This window comes from Triturus cristatus, chromosome 12 (genome assembly GCF_964204655.1).
Source record: "Triturus cristatus chromosome 12, aTriCri1.1, whole genome shotgun sequence".
NCBI lineage: Eukaryota > Metazoa > Chordata > Amphibia > Caudata > Salamandridae > Triturus > Triturus cristatus.
The window spans coordinates 722187324-722207232 of NC_140595.1; the positions used below are offsets into that span (position 1 = coordinate 722187324).

At 48.2% G+C, this 19909-nt stretch overlaps 2 non-coding genes across 2 annotated transcripts; both read right to left on the reverse strand.

The window, feature by feature from the left end:
- Positions 1 to 8759: 8759 nt before the first annotated feature.
- Positions 8760 to 8831, reverse strand: TRNAH-GUG (transfer RNA histidin (anticodon GUG)). The gene has a single exon. It is a non-coding gene; the product is annotated as a tRNA-His (tRNA).
- An 87-nt stretch (positions 8832 to 8918) lies between these two features.
- TRNAH-GUG (transfer RNA histidin (anticodon GUG)) lies at positions 8919 to 8990 on the reverse strand. The gene has a single exon. It is a non-coding gene; the product is annotated as a tRNA-His (tRNA).
- Positions 8991 to 19909: the final 10919 nt, after the last annotated feature.

Genomic DNA, 19909 nt, shown 5'->3' on the forward strand with positions numbered 1-19909 from the left:
CCAATTTTTTTCAAAATCTCTCTGTACACTGTTTCCAAATGTTGCTCGGAGCCATTCAAGGGCAGGCCTTTGTTGTTTCCAGAGCTCTGTTCTATATTCACTCTAACTGAAGTGTTGTGTCATGCTTAAGCGTGACCATGCGGAACGCCCAAAGGGTTCCCCCGTGGGAGTGCAACTGAGTGGGTCCCCCTGAAGCCATGCGTCAGGAACTTACTAAATGTAGTCCATGGTATGGGTGTTCTCAGTTGGAGGGTGACGAGTAAAGTAACACATGTGTCCATGTCCTAATTTCCAAGGCATCAACGCATGCAGCACACTGGCGACGAGGCGGCTGCACAGACCCTCATGGCATGCCTGCATCGCCTGTATACTGCACCAGCGCCTGGCTGGCTGGAGCTGTCCCTAACGTAGCCACTCACCATTGCTGCTTGCAGTGCTCTGCAGGCTTTCTCCATCTCCTCTGTGGTTGCTGCCGGTGCCTGGAGGCCTGCCTGATGCCCATCGGCAGTCCCAGAAACGTTGGGGGCCCATGTGGGCAGTTGTGATGGCTCCTGTGGCTCTGCTCCTGAGTCTGGTGGCCAAGCCCATAGTGTATTCCTGCACACGGGGAGCCCTTCTCCCACTTCCTGTGCGACGTGGTGGCTGCAGCTGATCGGTGGCTACCCTGCCCGTGTGGCACGGGAACCTGACCTAGGGGCCTGCTGCACAGCCAATCCAGAGGCCACAGCACAAGGGTGCCACACCTGTCTCCAGTGAGCCGCACCAGTCCACATGGGGCCATGCCTGTTGCCAGTGAGGCACACCTGTCCTATGGGCTATCGTCCATCCATCCCTCCTGTTGGCGCCCCTGAAAGCCGGCATTCGCTCATCCACCTCTACTGACTGGGGCTCCTGCCTGTGAGCACCTGCAGTTTCTGAGTCCCCTGCCCTGCCCGGCTCAACCAGGCTGACATTCACGTGGGTGCCGAGTGTGTGTCATGCAGCTCCACGTCTATCCCTGCAGGCTGAAGCGACCCCACCATGTCATGCTTTCACTGGCCCCCCCCACCGATGCAGGCTGACTGGTGGAAGGCATGGGTGGAATGCCTCGAGAAGTACTTCGAGGCCATGGGCATCGCTGATGACAGAAAGAGGGACCTACTCCTAGACGGTGCAGACGCTCATGAATTCTCCAAATCTGTAGCTGAGGATGGCCCTCCATGCAGGTACACAACGCTGAAGAATGCCATCACGGGGCATTTTGAAGCCTGTGCTAACCCTGTCTATGAGTGTTTCCTCCTTTGCCAGGAGTGGCAGCAACCAGACGAGTCACTGGACATGCCCCATGGCCGCCTGAAGGAGTTGGCGAGCACATGTACGCTGCCCGATGAAGAAGATGAAGTCAGAGCGCAGTTCATACAAGGGTGTGTGTCTGTGAAGCTCTGAGAAGGCATTGTGCAGGAAGCCAACCTGTTCATGAGTAAGAGTCTGATCCTAGCAAGGTCCAAAGAACTCTCTAAAGCACAAGCTGCCCACATACACCCAGCGTAACCATCGCCCATTAAAGAAGAACCCATTAGTGCAATCTGCAGGGATATCCGTAAGCCAAAACTGGAAACATTAAAAACCAATGTGCCAGGCCAAACCTGCAGATGGTGAAGTGGAAAGTACCCCCACACAGGCGACTGCCCAGCGCATGGGAAGACGTGTGGCACGTGTGGGAAATTGATGAGTTTTTCCAAGGTTTGTCGCTCCACCCAGAGACATTCAGCAGCTCAGGCAAAAAAGAATGTCAGCGCTGTTGACACACACCCCGTCATGCTGGCTGAGCGTGACATGGATGACGACGAGCAGGGGGTGGGCCATGTAGTTTGGAGAGGTGAACCTCATCGCACCACACCCCAATCAGACCCCAAGTGCCTGCTTGAGTTTCAAGGCCAAGCAGTCACCACTCTCATTTATAGTGGGGTTCCATTAACCTCCTGGCGGCAGACTTGTACAACAAGCTATCGAACCCCCTGCTCACATGCCACCAAAGTCAAGGTGTATGTGTTCAGCAACCATTCGCCTCTGCAGCTGGCAGGAGTTTTTCAGACCGAGGTCTCCCATGACACTACCTCCATGAGAGGTAAAGTCTATGTATCCCACGAAAGGGCAGGATTTCTCCTGAGCAGCCAAACCACCCAAGACCTCAGGCTGGTGCGGTTTGCGTTCAGTGTCTATGCCAACTATATCGACAGGCCGCCACAGGAATTTGTTCCCCTTTTCAACGGCATTGGCTGACTGGAGGGCAAGGCCATCTGCCTGAAAATCAACTAGTCGATTGTGCTAGTCACACTTTGACACCGGAGGATAGAGTTTTATCTTTGCCCCAAGATAGAGAAGGAACTGCAGCTTCTGGAGGAGGCCAGCATCATTGAGAAGGTTGTGGATCCGACCCCATGAGTCTCCCCCATCGTAGTTTTGAAAAAACAGAAACAGCCTGAAGCCGTGAGACTCTGCATTGATATGAGAGTGCCCAACATAGCTATCAAACATGTGTGCCACCTGACAAAGACTACAGATAACATCATAAAAGAATTCTCAGGATCAAGATAGTTCTCCAAAATGGACCTTCGGTCTGGCTACCACCAGATACTGTTGCACCCTGACTCCTACCCCATAACCACTTTCTCTACACACATAGGTGTTTGGCGATACAGTTGTTGCAGGAATTTAACTTTACAGTCGAATACTGTCCAGGCACCCGCAACCGTCTGACTTCTTGTCACACCATGCTCGCCCAGTTACTCCCTCCAAAGCCTACGAAGCACACAGCATGGAGGAATATGTCCGCCTGGTAGTTGTGCGATCCAAACCCACCCCCATGTCCCAGTCAGATATCATGGAAGCCACAGAGCGAGAGGACTGCTTACAAATTTCCATCCAGGTTGTACTGACTGGGAAATGGCAATCTTTCCGGTGCCACTCTGCTCACTGCATTGAAGATGTGAAGTTGACAAACCAATCACTGGAGCATGTACTGCAAGACATCTCAGTTACAGCTGAAGGCTGTCTTATGCAAAGACCACAACTAGTTCTCCTAGTTCTCCCCAGCCATCTAAGACACCAGGCTGTCCTCCTAACTCATGGAGCCCACCAAGGGGTAGTAAATTCCAAGAAAAGACTGAGAAGCAAAGGATCAATGAGTAGAGGAGGTTGTCAGGGATTACTCTGCCTGCCAAGCGACCAGCCAACCAGAGCCCCCTGAACCAGTTATCATGGAGGAAGGGCCTACCACCCCTTGGCAACATATCAGTACGAATTTTGGCAGCACCCCTGACGGTTCACACATTTTCATTCTTTCATACTTGTCGATGATGTTCCCTGGTATCACGAAGCAGAAATCATGCCAACCACCTCCACTTTGATGTTATCCCAAAAAATCGAGAAAATGATGGCCACCTGTGAGAAGCTTGCTTGGTATATGGTGTACACTTATGTAAGTGGGCTCCTTGCACCAATCCAGACAACCCTTATGGTGATTTTAGTGGTCTTAGAAAACCTTAGAAAGTTCTCTAAGGGGTAGCTGTGGAGAGCAGCCTTCAGGCTTAGTCCAGGAGTATAAAGCAGATTGTTTTACCAGAACATAATCTTATTGATATGGATTAAGTGAAAAAGAATCACACAGTGTATTTATAAAAATATGTATTCACTATAAGACACTATCTAACACATACAGATATCTCCTAGCCTGAGATATACACAATGCACACAATACTTTTTAATAGAAACAGGTAGGTCGCACTTAATACAAAGTGGTCACCAGGGGGAGACCAAACCATATACTAAAATAGTGGTATGCAAACCACGACTCAAGTCAAGACCATACCCAGAAGACGTAGAAGTGCCGGAGACCCAAGGAACCACCCGAGGTAAGTGACCAGGAGGCAGTGTGCAGAGTGGCGAGTTCAATGCAAGTCAATGGGTAAGTTGCGGTTGCAATTTTAAAGAAGAAGGACCCTTTCCAGTGGACCCTGAAGAAACCCCGTGGAATACAGAAGGTTGGAGAACCACCCCACCCGTAGATACCTTAGGAACCGTGATACCTGCACCAGGGAAGCTGGGGGCATAGGTGTAAAGTAGTGTCGGAAACCGCCGTCAAACCCAATGGAGGACTTCAGTGAAGATGCCGCTGCTGGGGAAGGTGAAAGTGTTCGGTGGAACCAAAAGGGGGATTCAAGATGAGAAGTACATGCAAGAAGAGGGGACAGAGTCTATGCCACCCAGGATTGACCAGGAGGCACAGAAGACGAATGCCCACCGATGTAGGGTGCTGATGATAACCATGGAGCTGCAGCTGCGCGGACCAGGCGATGCTGTGGAAGACCAGGAGTGGTTCACGAGCTGTCCCACGTCGGATGTCGAGGTTTGAGGGGTCAGTGTTCATAAGGAGCACCAACAAGCCTCGGCAAGTGCAAACAATGTGGGAAACAAAGAAGGTGCAGTGTTGGGACCAGCAATGTCCAGGTGACTCACCACAAGCAGGGGAGTCAGGGCAGGCCCAGAGCAATCAGGGGAGCCCAAAGAATTCAAAGATGACCCTCAAAAGGACCCATAGGCCGGAGGCACTGGAGTAGCCAGAGGATCTCGAGCCACTCACCAAAGATGCAAGCCCACGATGCAAGTGATGCAGTGAGGATAACATCTTGGTCACAGGAGAGGTTTGAGGTTGGCACTACTTGGAGCCCGAATATCTTGGTGGAAGGAAGCCAACAAGCCTTTGCAACTGCAAGTCGATGCAGTGCACAGGGGTTCGGTTCCTGCGGCTCCGACGAGGGATACTGGCCTCAAACTTGGTGAGCGGACAGGGCAGGCCTCGAGGATGTGAAGAACCACAACCTGTTTCACTGAGCCTTTTGAAGTCCGTGGGAGCCCAGGATCAGCAGACCGGTCAGCTTAGTTGCAGGGCCTGCAGGGGCAGGGAAGGGACTCCTTCATTTCAAGGGAGATTCCTTCAGGTGTCTTGGATGCTCACAGGCCTTAGAAGGTTCCTGTATGGTGCACAGGTACAGACGTTGCAGCAGACGAGCAGGGTGAAGAGATCAGAAGCAGCAGGTTTCTTCCCAGAGACAGCCTTGATGCCCAGAGTGAAGTCCAGGGTGCCCAGACGATTGAAGAAGTGGTGTCTTGAAATTAATCTTGTCCCAAGACTAATCTAGGGACTCACCCTCAGGTAAGCCTTTATCCAGTTTGCCACCAGAGCGGGAGCCAACGGCTCCCTGAGCTGGTTAGAACTGGACTATGCAAGGAGGGCAGCAAGTGTGCCCTTCAAGAAGACTAGTGTGGCGCTAGCAAGGGCTGCCACCTGGCCCCAATACCCTAAACCATGTTTGGGAGGTGGTCACACCTCCCTGTGACAGGATACCTATTGTTCTGCCTTCCCCTGCTCAAGCTTGGCTCAGCAGCAGGAGGGCAGAATCGTGTCTCTGGTCGGCAGCAGCCATGTGGTGCTGTCCGGGTCTAGAAGACCGGCACAGGGAGCACTGAGGGCCTCCCGGAGGAGCTTTACAGTACATGGAATCATACTTCCCACACCGTTTACGGTGTGGGGGTATGATTCCAACATGTTTGATACCAAACATGATAGGGTATGTTACAGCCAGTTTCGAGATGGTCATTGCGTAATGATGCGGTACCCCTCTATATGTTATATTGCTGTCTCACTCACAACCCAGGAGAATAGACTGCTGTAGGTGTGTCCTGCTCATGCAGGGGCACCCTCACACTTAGAACCGAGCACCCTGCCTTCAGGATATTAAGGCCTACCTTAGGGGTGACTTATAGGTTTTAAGTGCAGTGACCTTATATATAGGGAAACCTATATCTTTCGTAAGTGGTGCTAGCACCAGCTCATACGGGCTGCAATGGCAGGCCTGTAGTTACACATTGAGTGGTGTCCCATGGGTGGCATAATACATGCTTCAGCCCATGAATGACCCCTGGTGTACCTAAGCCCTGGGTACCTTAGTACCATATACTAGGGAGTTATAAGTGTACACCAGTATCCAATCTGGGATGTGACTAAGTACTTACCATACCAATTTAAAGGAGAAAGCACCGAGACTGGGGTCCTGATTAGCAGGATCCCAGTCAGACTAGTCAAAAACAGCATTACTTCAAGCAAAAAGTGGGGTAACCATAAAAGCAGATCCTACTTTCCTACACCACCCATGGACTGTTCACAGAGATCCGCACTGACAATGGCCCACCCTTCAATGGTCATGAATGGGCCGACTATCTGTGTTTACGAAATACAAAGCACAGCCGCATCACACCCAGGTGGCCTCAAGCCAATGGGGAGGTAGGAAGGTTTGTAATTACATTTACAAAGGTCATCCGCATTGCTATGACAGTGGCCAAAAATGTAGAAAGCTCTATTTACACCTTTCTACTAGAATATCGGCTGACCCCTCATTCCACCACTGGCATTGCCCGAGCAAACTGTATTTTGGTCGAGCACTAACAGACACCCTTCCCCACCAGAGAGAGATGTGGCGCCGTGGCCAGGGCGACAGACGCTGGGGATCATGGTTCGATCCCTGGCTCCGGCAGCAGGGGTCTGCCCAGCACCATGCAACTCTGGGCAATAGCTTGCTTAATCTTCCCAGCGCCGAGATACCCCTTTGGGGGTGATTTGTGCGCTATACAAGTACTGGATTGACATTTTTATATTTTTACCATCTCCTGTGGGTAGATCAACCAAATCCCCCAAATCGCTGAGACTAAGAAGAGCCCGCAACAACGAATATGCTTGGCGCTACAAAAGGGACAGAGACCCACACCAGAGTTATCTCCAAGTTCAAAACAGCACCCTTTGCACATGATGACACATTGTCTGTCCACCCATGCGCAGCCCACCCAGTCAAGAAAGGGCAGCCGAATGGGGCACTGAGGGCACCCCAGCCATTGGTGGGTCCCCTCCAGTACTGCCAGTCCAGCCACTGCCTGTCGTGGTGCCTTGGGGCATTCAGACCACCCGAGACTGATGAGGCCACCCAGGTGTCCATCCAGAGGAGCACCAGATGGCGGTATCATCTGAGATCCAAGCCAGACCCATCTCGACAATATGCAGACTTTTTGCCAGACTAAGAAAATGTGGAAGCCAGGGCTGTAATTTCGGAAATCAAAGAAGGCCCTCACCTTTTGTTCTGTTTCTATAGCCTTATGACTCTGTGTTATGAGTGTTCTATTTTTGTTTGTTCAGTTATTTCTATTCCATGTTACAAGAGGGATGTAGTGTTCCATCATGCTTAAGCGTGACCATGTGGTATGCCCGAGGGAGGGGGATTTCAAGTGTTCCCCCATGTGTGTGCAACTGAGTGGTTCACCCTGACTACATGCGTAGGAAACGTAATAAACTTAGGGCCTCATTTACAAGAAAGTGCTGCATCGCGGCACCGCAAGCCCTTTGGCTGCGCCATACTGCAGCACTTTCAAAGCATAGAGATGTGTCATATTTACAACAACATGACGCATCCCTGTGCATTCCCCTGCACTGGCGCACAATCGTCTGCCATGCGCCATGGAGGAACCCTTGCACCATGATACAAGGGTGCCTGCTTAGCTGGGAGATTGTTTATGTGCAGGAAGGGGTACCTTCCTGCACAAAAACAAAAAAAAATAAAAAGAGGTATTTTTCTCTTCCTGTGTGTGCTGCATTTCTCCTAGTTGCGCCTCGCTACGCCAGCCCTCGGGTGGCGTGGCATTCTGATGGATTTCCAGGTTTACGAATTCTCGTAAATCTGGAAATGCCTCAGAATACATGGGTGTTGCGTGGGAGCACCCACAGCAACACCCACGTCATGCCCCTTACACGCAAAGTGCTGCGTCAGAAGGGGCAATATTTACAAGCACACGTAAAGTAACTCAGGATGGCTTTACATGTCCTTGTAAATATCAGGCAGCAGGTTGTGCTGCCGGTGCGTCACGGCCATGAGCAAAGTAACAAGTGTGTCTGTGCCACCATTTACAAGGTGTGCATGCGACACACTACAGTAACAACATTTATGGGCATGCGAAAGAAAACATATTAAAGCGTGGTAGTCTATGTATTTCTTTGAGTAAGTTTTAACACATTTTCTCTCCCTTTGAATTTATTATTGAAATCCTTAAACTTTATCCTGCTTCTGGAAAGTGAGACCATACTTCAAGTACATTTTTATGTTTTAATGTGGATGTTTTTCTGCTAGGAACATTATCGTGATCACAAATAAAAGCATTACCGTGATGAAACGCGTGATTTTACTAAAATGAGCTTTGGTTAAAATATCCGGCATTCAAAACACTTGAGAAGACCGATCTGCAGTGTAAAACGGTTTATTTAAAAATAAAAATGTTTTTTTAACTTTACAACTTAATTTTTTTTTATCTATCCTCATGAGAAGACAACAATAAACTTACATATAAAAAATAAAATCCAAGAAAATGAACTCTCCATCGTCAGAGCAAATACAATCGTAATACAATTTGTATCAAATTCATATCCTAAACTATATTTAAAGCATTTAAAAAAAAATACAAATACAGTAGCAGAATTGTAACAGCATTAGAACCCAAATATAACATTATCCCCTTTCAATTTAGTAAAACAAGTATCTAAAAACTTGGCATGATGTTGTGCTAGCTCCGAACAGTAAATAGATTATCAAAATGTGCACTCTATCATCTCTTAACATAAATAGACATCTAAAGTATAAATTAAAAATAACGCCCAACTGCCGTGACATTGCCACCCGCAATGCCGTGACTCGGATTCGAACCGAGGTTGCTGCGGCCACAACGCAGAGTACTAACCACTATACGATCACGGCGTGCACTCTATCATCTCTTAACATAAATAGACATCTAAAGTATAAATTAAAAATAACGCCCAACTGCCGTGACATTGCCACCCGCAATGCCGTGACTCGGATTCGAACCGAGGTTGCTGCGGCCACAACGCAGAGTACTAACCACTATACGATCACGGCGAGCTACTTGGGCTCTGGCACGATCGTCGGCTGAAGCTTTCATAACCTTCCTATCACTGGTACTCCACAGCTGGGTTGTATTTATTGTGTTTCCTGCTGCCTCCAAAAAACACCCCGTATTTCAATAGAGTGCCTAATATTGTGCTGGCCTTCACAATATCGAATTTAAAGCATCATATCAAATATACTGCAGCAGCTTCGGGGACGCTGCATATCTTATCTATGACAGTTCGAGCGCAGCAAACACGTCAGTTTGACTCTAAATGAAATATGTACAGACAGGGGGATTAGACGTCGAAAGAGGCATCGACAGAAAAGGTATTAACAGTTTAAAATCAAAAAGGCGTCTGCAAATCTTTTGAAATTAATACATTTCTTAATGACAAATCTGGGCACGTCCCTACACAATACAATTCACCTACAACGACTTACATGTTATAGAGTAAAAAAATACCGCAGCACAGATTAAAATGAAATATACATATCGCATGCAAAGTTTTAAAGGATGTGGATATTCCAGATCACGGACAGCAAGTAGCTTCCGGGAAACAGCAGCAGCCATTTCCCAATTGGCGAAACAAAACGAATATTGACAAACACGTCATACGTAAGCCACGTGACATACGGCGAGGCACGCACCGCTCTAAGAACTCTCACCAATACGAAACGCGCGTTCAGTGCAGTCTTTACTATCGAATCTCTACAGTACAGAGATGTCAGTGCGGTTCGGAGAATAAAGGGCCATGTAGGCCATAGAAGAATTCTGTAAATGTGCTCACTTTGGGCATTTGGAGATTGCGAGAACAGAAAGGGGTTATCTGAGCTTTACAGCTGTTCTCACTAAAGTTTTGAGTAGAGTTGTCACCATTCCAAGAGTGATATACACAGCTCGTTTGCTGTGTGAAGTTCAGTCACATAAGTCTCGGTGTTACATTACCTCCTCGTCCAGTCTTCCTCGCCACAGTATTCACCAATGAGCCTCCGGCTCCACACAGAACTCCAAGTAACTTAAAAGAGCAGCGCTCTAGTCTCCCCTCCCTCCTCCAACATGGCCCCCAGTGGCTTCAGCCAATCCCATAAAGGGATACAAACCAGCAAGCCCGATCTGTTCTTTTTTTCTGCACTTCTCCGAGTGCTACGTTGCCTGTGTTGACCGGTGGTGTCCTCAGGTGAGTGGGGCTGGGTTCCTGCTTCAGCGGTCCCGTTATGCCCTTGGGTATTTAGTTTGGGGGTAGTAGTTCGATTAAATGGTTGTGTTGTACCTCCTGCTACTGCCTTTGACGCCGCTGGTCCTGCTCTAGCGGACTTTCAGCGGCGTTCGTCTTGTTTGTTTGTTGGCCTGTGTCGTTCGGTGAAACTGACGATCCCTCGTGGTCTGCTTCATTTCCCGGCCGCGCGTCCTGCTCAGCGGACGTAGCGCGGCCGGATGCCTTTGATCTGGGGGCCCGAGGCTCCCGGTCTCATTGCTTACCTGCTGTTCCTGGAGCGTGTGCGTGCTGTGGGGGCGGGTGGCTCCCGTGGGCGTTTCTTTCACGGCTTCTTCGTGGTGTGTTCCTTGTTCACCTCTGCCTCGGTCCTCGCTGGCTGGGTATGTGACCATGCGCGAGGCTGTTTCTCCTCCCTTTATGGTTGGTTGGTCTGGTTACGGGTTCTGGCTGGTTTGGTTACCTAGCAACCCCGGGGCCTTTTAAGCCAGGCGTGTTGTCTTCTCCTCTGCCTGTGTTCTCTTCGTGCGTTCACTGGTGTGTTGCTGTCATGGAGTGTGGTGATGTTCCTGATTCTGCTCCTGAGGCTTCTGGTTCTGGTGTCCAGATACCGTCTATGGCTGTGTTACAGCAGCTGATCAATTCTGCTGTTGCTGCTGCTCTGCAAAGTCAGACGCCTGTTCCTCCTGCTAAGCGGGCTAAGGTGGAGGTAGCTGCGGCTGCTGATTCTGACGTTGAGGAGGATGTTGATGTCAGAGGTCGTTTTGTGCAGGGTGCCGACCTGAAGGAGGTGCTGGGTCACATTAGAGAGAACTTGGTGTTTCCTACTTCTGTGGTTCCTCTGGATGACGATCTCTTTGCGCAATACCAGCGTCCTGCGCCTGATTCTTTGCCTTTACACTCTTCGGTCTTGAAGGTCCTGGAGAATGAATGGAAAGATGTGGACAGAGGCTCCTTTCCGCGCTTTTTGAGTAAGCGATACCCGCTGCAGGACTTTGATGTGAAGTTCCCTTCTTCGGTGAAGGTTGATTCATTGTTGGCCAGCATGGTGTCTCATGGTACTGTGGTGTCTGAGGATTCTTCTCCTGCTGACCCGGTTGACCGTAAAGTGGATGGTGCGGTGAAACGCACTTTTGCGGCTGCTAATTTCTCTATCAGGGCGGCTGCCTATGCATCTTACACTATACAATCCTTGCTGAAGGATTTTCAGTCCCTGTCTGAATTGATGGACCAAGGGGAGGATGTTTCTTCTACCCTGGCGATGATGGAGCAACAGGTTCGGTTGCTTTCGGATGTCTCCTTTGACTCTTTAGGGGCTGCGGCTTCCGCAGCTGGGTCTTCGGTGGCTGCGAGGCGTCAGTTGTGGCTTCGTTCGTGGAAGGCTGATGCTGCGCAGAAAAATCTCCTGATGAAGATTCCTTTTTCTGGGGTTAAACTTTTTGGGTCACTGATGGATGACATGGTTAAGAAAACGGCGGAGGACCGTAAGCTACTGGCTCCTGAGCGAGCGGGTCACTTCCGTTCCTTTGGTTCTCAGAGAGCTTTTGGCCCTTCTCGGAGGGGTCGTGCTGGTCAGCCCTTTCGTGGGAGGGGGCGTGGCCGGGGTGCTCCTTCCTTTGGTAAGACCCGGTTCTCCGGTTCCTCTTCCTCCTCCACTCCTGCACCTAAGTCGTGACTGGATCGCTCCTGGTATGGGTCCGGTTGGGGGTCGCCTCCGTTTCTTCCTGGAGTCTTGGAGACGGTCTGTTTCGGACAAATGGGTGCTGCAGGTGGTTTCAGAGGGTTTGCGGATTGGGTTTATCCTGACTCCCCCAGACTGTTTCAGGGCTACTCCTTGTCCCAGAGATCCTGTAAGGAGATTGGCGCTTTTGGACGGCGTCGACTCACTGGTGGTCAAGGGTGCGGTGGTTCCTGTTCCCATCGATCAGTTGGGGCTGGGCGTGTATTCCATCCTGTTCCTGGTGTCGAAGCGCACTGGAGATCTTCGCCCTGTGATGGACCTGAAGTGGGTGAATACTTACATCCCTCACGAGAAGTTCAAGATGGTTTCCCTTCCGTTGATCCTTCCTCTGATTTCTCGGGGCGACTTCCTTGCATCGATAGACTTGAGGGATGCTTATCTCCATGTCCCGGTTCATCCGGATTCCCAGAAGTTTCTCCGATTTTGCGTGATGGGTCAGCATTACCAATTCCAGGTACTGCCATTTGGACTCTGCTCTGCTCCCAGGGTCTTTACTAAGGTTCTGGCTCCTCTTATTGGCCTATTGCATGGGGAGGGCATTAGTGTGTTTCCTTATCTGGACGACATTTTAATTTCTGCTTCTTCTCTTCCCAAGGCGGAGTTGCATGTCAAGAGGGTGTGCCATGTCCTGGAACGTCATGGGTTCCTCGTGAATGTCCCGAAGTCCTCCCTGGTTCCTGCACAGGAATTGACTTTCATTGGGGCTCTGTTCAGGACTCAGTTGGGTATGGTGTTCCTTCCTCCTCCCAGGATTCTGTCCCTGATGTCTGCTGTTCGTGCCCTGTTGGTGGGACTGTCTCATCCTGTGAGCCTATGGCTGAGGGTTCAGGGTCTGATGTCGGCGTCATTGTTGACGGTGCCGTGGGCTCGCCTTCACATGTACCCGGTGGTATCGCACATTTTGTCGCATTGGGACCCCTGTTCCCTGGATATGACTGTTTTGATTCCTATGTCGGAAGAGGTTCGGGTGGTCCTGGGTTGGTGGTTGGTCGACGGTCATCTGTCCAGGGGCCGCCCTTTTCTGATTGTTCCCACCCGCGTGGTCACTACCGATGCCAGCCTGCTGGGGTGGGGTGCTACTCTGGGGGATTCGACGACTCAGGGGGTTTGGCCTCAGTCGGTGGTGTCATGTTCCTCCAACTACAAGGAGCTGAAAGCCGTCCTTCTGGGTTTGTTGGATTTCTCGAGTCTGGTTCAGGGTCACCATGTGCAGGTTCGAACGGACAATCAGGTTGTGATGTCCTATATAAACCATCAGGGAGGGTGCAGAGTTCGATCCCTCAGTTGCCTCGGCCGTCAGATTTGTGGTTGGGCGGAGTTGAATCTGGAGTCCCTGTCTGCCATTTATCTTCCTGGCACGGAGAACACTGTGGCGGATTGTCTGAGCCGGGTGTTTCCCTCCATGGGCTCTTTGTCCCTGACGCCTGTGATTTTCAGGAGGTTGCGACGGATGTTTGGTTGTCCGATTGTCGACCTCTTTGCTTCCCGGGACAATTTCAAGATCCGTTGCTATTGCACAATTATGCCTTGCCGGGATGCTTGGAGGGTGGATGCCCTGTCGTTCCCTTGGCCGAAGGGTCTCTTGTATGCCTTTCCTCCTGTTCCCCTGATTCCGGCGGTCTTGCAGAAGATCAAGAGGGAGGGATCCTTTGTGCTTCTCATTGCTCCGGGTTGGGTGCGTCGCCCTTGGTATCCCCTGATGTTGGAATTGGCTGTGTCTCCGGGGTGGGCCTTGCCATTCAGTCCTTACCCTCTGTTGGGCCCTCCTCTTCCTCTGCCTGTGTTCCGGTCCTTGGGTCTGCGGGCCTGGCTCTTGAGAGGGATTCGTTGATGCGAACTGGCTGTTCCTTGGCTGTAGCTGGGGTCATTCAGCAGTCCAGGAGACCTTCTACCCTTAAGTCCTATGCTAAACACTGGGATAATTTTGTTTCTTGGTGTCTGGGTCGCGATCTGTCGGTGGCTTCTTTGGATCCGGCTCGCATTTTGGATTTTTTGAATGATGGGTTTGTGCTAGGCTTGGCCATTTCGACTCTTAGGGCTCAGTGGGCTGCGATTCAGGCGTTCCACGTCCTTCCTTTGATTTCTGTTTCACCTTTGGTTGCTAGACTTTTTAAGTCTCTATCTTTCCAACGCCCCCGTCCTATTATGTGTCCTCCACCTTGGGACCTGCCTTTGGTTTTGCGCTCCTTGCAGTTGGCTCCGTTCGAGCCTTTGGAGTCGGTGGAGTTGAAGTTTTTGACACTCAAGGTGGTGTTTCTTGTGGCGATTGCTTCTGCCAGACGTATGGGGGAGCTGGGTGCATTCCTTCGTTCTGCTCCCTTTTTGTTGGTTTTGCCGGACAGGGTGGTGTTGCGCCCTCATCCTACGTTCATTCCTAAAGTGGGTTCTTATTTTCATAGGTCTTCTGAGGTGGTGCTTCCATGTCTTTGTCCTGATCCTTCCTCGGATGAGGAATCCCTGTTGCACCTCTTGGATGTTCGGCGTGCTTTATTGATATATTTATCGCGCACGTCTTCGTTTTGCAAAGTGGACAACTTGTTTGTCAATTATGGTTTGTCACGTCAGGGTCTGAAACCCTCCCTCTCGACGATCAGTCGCTGGATTAAGGAGGCCATTTTGTTGGCGTATGCTTCGGTTGCTGAAGTTCCCTCCCTTCCTGTTCAGGGGCGTTCCACCCGCTCTGTTGCTGTGTCTTGGGCCTCCTTCAAAGGGGTGTCCATGGAGGATGTTTGCCGGGCTGCTACTTGGTCTTCACCTCATACATTCATGTCCCATTACCGCCTCCAGGTTGGGGGTGGGGGTTCTGTTTCATTTGCATCTTCTGTGTTGACTGCGGGGATGCCTTGAGGGGTTGTATTTGATTGCTGTACCTCTGTATATTAAATCTAGTTTCACTGCACTTTGCTGTGGTCTTTTCCTTACATGAAGCTGATTGCTTTGGTATCGGCTCATTGGTGAATACTGTGGCGAGGAAGACTGGACGAGGAGGTAATGCCCGGATTACTTACCGGTAATCTTCATTACTCCGAGTCCTAGTCTTCCTCGCCACAGTATAGTTTCCCTTCCCTCCCGGCCCTGGTGGTGGCTTCATGTCTGCGGCTTTGATTATCAGATCGGGCTTGCTGGTTTGTATCCCTTTATGGGATTGGCTGAAGCCACTGGGGGCCATGTTGGAGGAGGGAGGGGAGACTAGAGCGCTGCTCTTTTAAGTTACTTGGAGTTCTGTGTGGAGCCGGAGGCTCATTGGTGAATACTGTGGCGAGGAAGACTAGGACTCGGAGTAATGAAGATTACCGGTAAGTAATCCGGGCATTCCACACTCCCATCAGTCATGGTGCTGACGCAATAAGGCTCCAAAATATAACACTAAAAGTCTAAAACCAAGAAAAATGTCTCCATTTATATAGGACAAAGCCTAATGCTACCAAAATACACGAGTAAATAATGCACATGCACGCACAGGCAGCACTGAAGCTGTGGGGCAGATTTACATGTTACCTGACAAAGCAGGAAAAGTTCAAAATGAGAGTCTTCATTTTTAAAAGGTAATTACTTCATTTATTAAAAGTTCACAACGTGCATGAAAGTCCTTTCTCCCCTGCCTACCATTTCTAAACGCGTATAACTAAGGTAGCCCTACTTTCTTTTGGACATTTTGGGTTTCTAATTGGGAATTTGCTATAATTGGCAAATATAGAAGTGTATCTACTGTGACGTTTTCCCACTGCTCTACATGGAGAAGTCAAACACGCAGAGGCCCACACCACACCACACCATAAAGCAGGCAGGTAGGGTTTTGTGACATGGCTACTTACGTGTTCTCTGTTTTCTGTTTTGTTTCTACATCTGGTTGTTTTGGCTCCCGCGATACCCATAACACAAATATACACACAGCAATTTCCTCTGAACATAGTTTGATAATTGTCAGTGTTTGCGTCGAACAGTGTCTAGAGATTTACTTTAAATAAAAAAATATTGTGCCACTGCAACATGAATCTGGACTTATCCCAGAAGCTTGCAAGTCTTATCTTCTATACATTTTATTTTCAATCATTCAAAAAGAGTGTAAAACAAATTGAACAATTTTGGTTTTCTCACCTTCTACCACAACCTCTCCAGTGGCCTCTTTCCTCTTTTTTGCTCATCGCAATAGCCACTATTGGTTCAGGAGCATTTTTGTTTTGCCACTTACAGTGGATATTGGTGATTTTCTCACTGGTGCTCCTGGGTAATAAATACTCCTCACTCCTTGGGTGTGGTTGATAGAAACCTGTGCTTTCAGGTGCAAACATGTCACATGTATTACAGGAACCAACTGCGGTACAGCCAGCAAAAAATCTTGGGCACCCTATCTGAGCACTTGGCCGGAGTATACGCGGGGCTCCCTACCCCGGTCCTAGACGAACTTGGCGGGGCTCCTCACTGCACTGAATCTACCTTATTTAGATAGTGAGACCAGCCAAGAGCTGAATGACTCTATCTCGAAAGAGGAAATCCTAGCAGGCATTAACACTGAAATCTGCAAAGAGTTCGGGGAGTAACAGCCTACAGGCCGAGTTCTATAAGAAATTTGCACCCATCCTACCAGACCGCCTTCTCGAGGTATACAATGAGGCATTCCAAACCCGAATACTCCCACCATCCATGAATGAAGCCATGGTGGTTATGATCCCCAAGGCGGATAGGGACACTCAGCACCCGCAGTCACACAGACCCAACTCCTTGTTGAACATCGACATGAAAGTACTTAGCGAAATCATGGCGGCTCAACTGCAAACGCATATGCAACACCTAATTTACCCCGACCAAGCGGGTGTCACCCCCAAACATAGCACGGCCCACAATTTAAGGTGACTGGCCCACGTATGGCATTCACCTTTGCTAAAACAGGAGGACTGTGCCATGCCCTGGTGCTGTTAGATATCGAACAAGCGTTCAACTCGGTTGGGACTAGAATCCACAAAGGGGTTAAGCAGGTGAGCTCGAATACAACATTCAAGCTAATTCAATTCAATTACGTACACCAGACATACCTGACTCCCAAGATGTTACACAGGATTTATCCGGACTGATCAGGGCAATCCTAGATATGGGAAGGCAGAGGTTATATTTATTCACATTGTCTAGTACTGCCCAGAGCTTTAACCATACTGGACTGATGTCCTGACCGTGTTACAGGGAGTGACGGGGTGGGAGATATCAAGGGAGATCTGTGTGGTGTTGCTTGGTCTACAGCCCGACCTAAGAACAAGAGTTTTAGTAGGAATTTTGTCCTTTTGGAACTGGTACTGGCAAAACACCGGATAGCCATTTTGTGGCTGAGCCGCAGACCGTCCAAAATGCTGCAATGGGTGCGAGACATGAAAGAATGGGCGACAGCCAAAGTGATTCGAACGCAACAGACCAGACGCGATGAAAAGTTAGAGGATGACCTACGGGCACGGAGAGCAATGTTAGCAGAGCTGACAAGTGAGGCGGGAGATGCTGAAACACGAGCGGAGGTCATGGGAAGTGCACAGGTGGGTAGTGGGCCAGAGTGTAATTAGGAGAAGGGGAAGACCGTTGATCAAGGATATATTAGACAGCGTACTGATGTGAATTAAAAGGGTAGAGACAGGGATTTACAGTCCAGTGACGTACACCAGGCATGGTGGGGGGTATGTTTTAGTTGTGGGTGGAGGGTTGGAAGTTGGGATTCTTTAATATAGGTTTGTTTTCAAAAGTCTCGCAGACACAGACCAAGGTATAAATCCCCTTGGGGCTGGAGACCGGTAAAGGAAGTATTCATGATGATGGGACTAAGTTTGTACTGGATGGGTTAATGCATACACATAGAATGTATCTAGTCTACTAAACCTTGTGCACACTAGATTTGATGATCCTTATTGTATGACTCTGAGGCTATGCATATCGTTTTTGTAATGTGTGTTTCAAAATGTCAATAAAGATATATATTTTAAAAAAGTCTATAGAGCCTAATTATGTGACAGAAACTTGTTACTTTCAGCAAAAGTTTATCTAATGAGTAGATGGCCAAATCCCCTACTGTGAGATGTACGAGACGTGTTTGCAGAAAATATATAACTCATGAATACAATACTGTGTTCATTATTCTAAAATCCTGCTTCTTACGGCAACTCTGAAAATGAGGTTACGCTTTGCACAAATGTGCATATGCAGCATTTATTGCCCCAATTTTACAGTTTTAGGGGATTTTAGTTTTCATTTAAAGGATGCTGAGAATAAAGAGTCAGTATTTTTATCAGAAACATTAAAGTTGTTTTAATATGAATCAGTTGGTGAAGGCCACCACACACAAGACAGGCCTCATTTTAGATATCATCTTTTCAAATGACCCTATGCTTAAGGTAGAAACGGTACTTCCGATAATTTGGTTTGATCACAAAGCAGTTAATTTTAGACTCGACTTATTAGCTCCTGAGCTCATAATAAATTCTGCTGGGATGGTAAAGGAATGTTGCTCTTGAAACAAGTTGATCCATGAAGCTTTGGAAGAATGCCTCAAAGCTTTGAGGCTGTTGCTTTCGGTAAATCCAAATGAAGCAGAATCCCTGTCTAATATTGTACAATGCAGTTTCCAATGTGGTCACAGAGAAAAATGTGAACACTTTCAGAAATAGTTCATCCGCACCATTGGTCTCTCATAATTTAAGAGAAATGAAACAGAAATGTTGGAGACAGGAACAAATCTGGAGATCTCGCTACAGTGAAGATGAGAACATTAAGTATAGCAGCTCAACTCAGGGATATAAAAACTCATTATTGAGGAAAAAACTAAATGTTATATGGAAACAATTAAGAACACTGCAAATTCATCAAAACAGCTTTTCTAAAAGGTCCAGATATTAGTGCGCTCTAACCCTTCGACTGATTCCCCCCTAGCCAGTCCTTTTGTGATAAACTTGCAAAATACTTTAAAGGGAAAGTGTAAACAGTGTATATCGAATTTGATCTTACTAGATCCTCGTATGATCAAATGGTCTATCCTTCTCTCTGGCCGAGTTAATCATGCATACCAAGTCAGGTGCCCCCTCAGATCCCGTTCCATCCAAGGTGATGCATGAACTGGTCCACAAGATAGCTCCAGTAAATACAATTTTATTTAAAAACATTAAGGAGGGCTGTTTTCCGGTGGAGTGGAAAAAAGCTTCGGTTTTGCCACTTCTGAAAAAAACCTTCTCTTGTTCCTATGACAGAAACAAATTACTGACCTATATGGTGATTACCTTTCCCTGCTAAGGTTATCGAGAAACATCTTAACAAAACCTTGTCAGAATACATGGATAACAACAAAGGAACCTGAAGAAAAAACAGAAAGAATCCCAGGTCCCCTTTCACAAGCCCAATAAAACGTGACTTCTCCAACCACTATTTATGATGTATTTTAGGGGTACAGAGAAACGTGTCAAACGTTTATTCCTTAAATATTCAAATTGAGAACTGGGACATTGCAAACTTCCTAAATTTTTTTTGGGTATGTTTCTGTTAATTATGTTACAATTATTTGTGTTTCTAAAATAAGCACTGCTGACACAAGCACGTTTAATGTAGTGGTGATTTAAAAGATTATAGAGCTAACACAATTGCTTTAGTGCTCCAAATTCTATGACATGTTGTGTTAAAAAGTTGTTTAAAATTTGATGAAAAATGTAAGATAAAATAAATATTGTGAGCACGCTAATTACGTTTTGTGACCACAGTGATAAATCAAAGGGGTGTTAATTGGCATCAGTAAAGGTGAACTTTATTGTGTTTGATTTTGCATTGATCTAACTGTCCTGACAAAAAAAAGGCCCAACCCCCGGTAATCAAGTTTCTAAAAGTAGCATTTCCAGAATTGTGACTTACAATCTTTAAAATTACAATTCCTTAGACACAAAACCTTTACTGTCTCCCAAACAACGTTATCACTTATTAAATATAATGAGGTAACCCCTTCTTCTCCTACAGGA